This window comes from Clytia hemisphaerica, unplaced genomic scaffold (assembly GCF_902728285.1).
Source record: "Clytia hemisphaerica strain Z4C2 unplaced genomic scaffold, Clytia hemisphaerica genome assembly, whole genome shotgun sequence".
NCBI lineage: Eukaryota > Metazoa > Cnidaria > Hydrozoa > Leptothecata > Clytiidae > Clytia > Clytia hemisphaerica.
This window is the reverse complement of record NW_027104521.1, coordinates 1-5,317: the sequence shown is the minus strand read 5'-3', so window position 1 is coordinate 5,317 and position 5,317 is coordinate 1. Positions and strand designations below refer to the sequence as shown.

The 5,317-nt window shown below is 33.4% G+C and overlaps 1 long non-coding RNA gene across 5 annotated transcripts; it reads right to left on the bottom strand.

Moving 5' to 3' along the window:
• Positions 1-21: 21 nt before the first annotated feature.
• LOC136821945 (uncharacterized) lies at positions 22-4,471 on the bottom strand. Of its 5 annotated transcripts, XR_010848831.1 has the most exons (5): positions 4,428-4,471; positions 4,037-4,122; positions 497-538; positions 267-308; positions 22-81 (listed from the first exon to the last, which is right to left on the bottom strand). It is a non-coding gene; the product is annotated as an uncharacterized lncRNA (long non-coding RNA). The 5 variants fall into 5 exon arrangements; XR_010848832.1 differs by lacking the exon at positions 497-538; XR_010848829.1 differs by lacking the exon at positions 22-81 and having other exon boundaries at positions 169-308.
• Positions 4,472-5,317: the final 846 nt, after the last annotated feature.

Here is a 5,317-nt window from a genome sequence, read left to right as displayed (position 1 = left end):
CAAACTTTTACTCACGGATTTGGCACAAGTTCATTTTCTGTAGATAACTGAACGTCATTTTCTGTAGATAACTGAACGTCACTGAAAATAGAAAAAAAGACATTTCGTTCAAAAAGCGTTTGGTGAATTCAGAAGTGGAAGTAGTCTTCAATGGACGATTACAGCTTAATTTGCATACTTAGCAACCATAATTATATTACCACAGCTTCTAATTCATCAATCAATCGACATTTCGTTCAAATTTTTAGAGTTATTTAAAGACTCACGGATTTGACACGAGTAGATTTTGTGTAGTTAAACGAACGTCACTGAAAATAGAAAAAAACGACATTTCGTTCAAAAAGCATTTGATTAATTCAGAAGAGGAAGTAGTCTTCAATGGACGATTACAGCCTAATTTGCATACTTAGCAACCATAATAATATTACCACAGCTTCCTAACTAATTAATCAATCGACATTTCGTTCAAATCTTTAAGGGGTATTTAAAGACTCACGGATTTGGCACGAGTAGATTTTGTGTAGTTAAATGAACGTCACTGAAAATAGAAAAAACGACATTTCGTTCAAAAAGCGTTTGGTGAATTCAGAAGTGGAAGTAGTCTTCAATGAACTGCAATGAAGTTGTGGTAATATTGTTATGGTTGCTAAGTACGCAAATTAAGCTGACTCTTTCATTGAAAACTACTTCCACTTCTGAATTCATCAAATGCTTTTTGAACGAAATGTCGTTTTCTCCATTCTCGGTGACGTTCGTTTAACTACACAAAATCTACTCGTGCTAAATCCGTGAGTCTTTCAATACCTCTAAAAATTTGAACGAAATATCGATTGATTAACGAGTTAGGAAGCTGTGGTAATATTATCGTTGCGAAGAATGCAAATTAAGCTGTAATCGTCCATTGAAGACTACTTCCTCTTCTAAATTCATCAAATGCTTTTTGAACGAAATGTCGTTTTTTTTTATTTTCAGTGACGTTCATTTAACCTGATTTAACTACACACAATCTACTCGTGCCAAAAAAGCGTTTGGTGAATTCAGAAGTGGAAGTAGTCTTCAATGAACGATTACAGCTTAATTTGCATACTTAGCAACCATAATTATATTACCAGATCTTCTAATTCATCAATCAATCGACATTTCGTTCAAATTTTTAGAGGTATTTAAAGACTCACGGATTTGGCACGAGTAGATTTTGTCTAGTTAAATGAACGTCATTGAAAATAGAAAAAACGACATTTCGTTCAAAAAGCGTTTGGTGAATTCAGAAGTGGAAGTATTCTTCAATGAACGGTTTCAGCTTTATTTAAATACTTAGCAACCAGAATTATATTACCACAACTTCTAACTCATCAATCAATCGACATTTCGTTCAGATTTTAAGAGGATTTTCAAAAATACTTTTTTAAACTTTTATTCACGGATTCGGCACGAGTTCATTTTCTGTAGATAACTGAACGTCACTGATAATAGAAAAAACGACATTTCGTTCAAAAAGCGTTTGGTGAATTCAGAAGTGGAAGTAGTCTTCAATGAACTGCAATGAAGTTGTGGTAATATTGTTATGGTTGCTAAGTACGCAAATTAAGCTGACTCTTTCATTGAAAACTACTTCCACTTCTGAATTCATCAAATGCTTTTTGAACGAAATGTCGTTTTCTCCATTCTCGGTGACGTTCATTTAACTACACAAAATCTACTCGTGCTAAATCCGTGAGTCTTTCAATACCTCTAAAAATCTGAACGAAATATCGATTGATTAACAAGTTAGGAAGTTGTGGTAATATTATGGTTGCGAAGAATGCAAATTAAGCTGTAATCGTCCATTGAAGACTACTTTAGGCGTAGAAACTTTCGCGATCAGAAACTTTCGCGATTTTCGCGAATTTTGGCCCTTTTCGCAAAAGTAAATGTCTTTAAAAATTCTAGGAAGGGCCATTCGCGAAAGTTTATGCTCGCGAAAAATTCTTGACAAAATAGAAAATCTGTAAAAATTAACTTTGAATAAAATGTAACTTTTTATGGCACTTTTTAGCCTGCTAAAGACTAATAAGTTCAAAGGACAAATGTTTCAAGCCAACCCAAGAAGTATTTGTGTCTTTAAGATTTTTCATGTGAAAATTCTCAATTTACGTCTTGATTCGCGAAAATGCTCGCGAAAAAATTTTTCCGTTAAATCCGCGAGAGTAAATGTCGTGAATTTCGCGATTTTTTGTCCTCCGAAATTGAAGTTTGTACTACTTCCTCTTCTGAATTCATCAAATGCTTTTTGAACGAAATGTCGTTTTTTTCTATTTTCAGTGACGTTCATTTGACCTGATTTAACTACACACAATCTACTCGTGCCAAAAAAGCGTTTGGTGAATTCAGAAGTGGAAGTAGTCTTCAATGAACGATTACAGCTTAATTTGCATACTTAGCAACCATAATTATATTACCACAACTTCCTAACTCATCAACCAATCGACATTTCGTTCAAATTTTAAGAGGATTTTTAAAAATACTTTTTTAAACTTTTATTCACGGATTGGGCACGAGTTCATTTTCTGTAGATAACTGAACGTCACTGAAAATAGAAAAAACGACATTTCGTTCAAAAAGCGTTTGGTGAATTCAGAAGTGGAAGTAGTCTTCAATGAACGGTTTCAGCTTTATTTGCATACTTAGCAACCAGAATTATATTACCACAGCTTCCTAACTCATCAATCAATCGACATTTCGTTCAGATTTTAAGAGGATTTTTAAAAATACTTTTTTAAACTTTTATTCACGGATTCGGCACGAGTTCATTTTCTGTAGATAACTGAACGTCACTGATAATAGAAAAAAACGACATTTCGTTCAAAAAGCGCGTTTGGTGAATTCAGAAGTGGAAGTAGTCTTCAATGAACTGCAATGAAGTTGTGGTAATATTGTTATGGTTGCTAAGTATGCAAATTAAGCTGACTCTTTCATTGAAAACTACTTCCACTTCTGAATTCATCAAATGCTTTTTGAACGAAATGTCGTTTTCTCCATTCTCGGTGACGTTCGTTTAACTACACAAAATCTACTCGTGCTAAATCCGTGAGTCTTTCAATAACTCTAAAAATTTGAACAAAATATCGATTGATTAACGAGTTAGGAAGCTGTGGTAATATTATGGTTGCGAAGAATGCAAATTAAGCTGTAATCGTCCATTGAAGACTACTTCCTCTTCTAAATTCATCAAATGCTTTTTGAACGAAATGTCGTTTTTTTCTATTTTCAGTGACGTTCATTTAACCTGATTTAACTACACACAATCTACTCGTGCCAAAAAAGCGTTTGGTGAATTCAGAAGTGGAAGTAGTCTTCAATGAACGATTACAGCTTAATTTGCATACTTAGCAACCATAATTATATTACCAGATCTTCCAATTCATCAATCAATCGACATTTCGTTCAAATTTTTAGAGGTATTTAAAGACTCACGGATTTGGCACGAGTAGATTTTGTCTAGTTAAATGAACGTCATTGAAAATAGAAAAAAACGACATTTCGTTCAAAAAGCGTTTGGTGAATTCAGAAGTGGAAGTATTCTTCAATGAACGGTTTCAGCTTTATTTGCATACTTAGCAACCAGAATTATATTACCACAGCTTCTAACTCATCAATCAATCGACATTTCGTTCAAATTTTTAGAGGTATTTAAAGACTCACGGATTTGGCACGAGTAGATTTTGTCTAGTTAAATGAACGTCACTGAAAATAGAAAAACGACATTTCGTTCAAAAAGCATCTTGATGAATTCAGAAGTGGAAGTAGTCTTCAATGAACGCTTACAACTTAATTTGCATACTTAGCAACCATAATAATATTACCACAGCTTCTAACTCATTAGTCAATCGACATTCGTTCAAATTTTTAGAGGTATTTAAATACTCACGGATTTGGCACGAATAGACTTTGTGTAGTTGAATAAACATCACTGAAAGTTTGGAAATCTGGGGGTGGGGGGATTTATGCGACCTTGCGATCCAAACTAAAACTAAAGGAGGGGAGAAAATTAACTTACTGTGATGGTGAAGAAACATATTCTGATTCACTCGAAGATTCTGTGTATTCACTCATCTCATTTGGAATAATCATTTCCCACTCACCCTAGAAAAGTTTTGAACTGATATGTTACATTTCTAAATATGGTTTTCTACATGGTAATGAAGAAACCGCGATCAAAGTTGGTCTGTCTGTTAACGCCAAAAATATATGGTATTTAATCAACCACATTCTGGTTCCATCAAATCAATGACATAAGAATATAAAAAATCAATAAAATAATTCACATGCTTATAGGCAGTAAACATTACCCACCAAACGAGATATCGATATAAGGCTAGCAAAAAGCTGGTCTGCACTGAACAAACAACAAACTTAACAAGACAATATGGGAGTTAATGAAAACATACCTCTTGTATGATTTTGTGAGTTGAGATGACTTGATTTCTACGGCATTCTGTTGATAATTGCATGTCACTGCAAATAAAAAAAAATTTCAATATTTATTTTTTCACTCTATTTTATGAGATGAAATCAGAAGCAATATGATCATGATACAAGTTACAAAAACAACAAAAAATAGGTTGCACCACAAAAAAGTTTAAAAGTCTGTGGTAAACATCTGAAACCGAATAATTTGATTTGGACGTTGTTGATTCCGCAACAATTATTCTTTACATCAGGGGGGGGGCACGCAGTTACTACAAGACATGATGTGTAATAAGTGTTTTTTCAACATTTTTTTTCAGGACCACCACCCTTTGTAGTTACTACACCTTGGTAGTAACTGTTTTCAGAAAAGATTTCCAGGTACAACCCCTGTTTTTGAGTGATATCATCAAAAACATGCTCAAAATTACCCTAAAATTGCGATTATTTTTCAACCTTAAGCCATTTTTGTGCTAGATTTTCTTTTAGTTTACTTGGTTAACAGCTGTTGAGAACATTTTAATGATGATTAAGGAAAACATAATTTCAAAGTTGGGTCTGAGAAAAATTTCAAATTTTTTTTCGTCCATTTATAACAAAAATATTTTTCTTAACAAAGAATTTTTTCACAAAAAATTGAAAAAATTCATTTTTTATGAAAAATTTTGAAAAGTCTTTGAAAAGAATTAAAATATAAGCACTTACTACACCAAAAGTGCTAGTTTTAGTGTTTGGCACCACCCCCAAACAGCATTACTACACTGTGTAGTAACTGTTTTCATAACTTCTGAATACAGTACCACCACGATAGTAAGTGTCATACTGTCTTGTAGTAACTGCGTGCCCCCCCCCTGTTTACATCAATAATTGC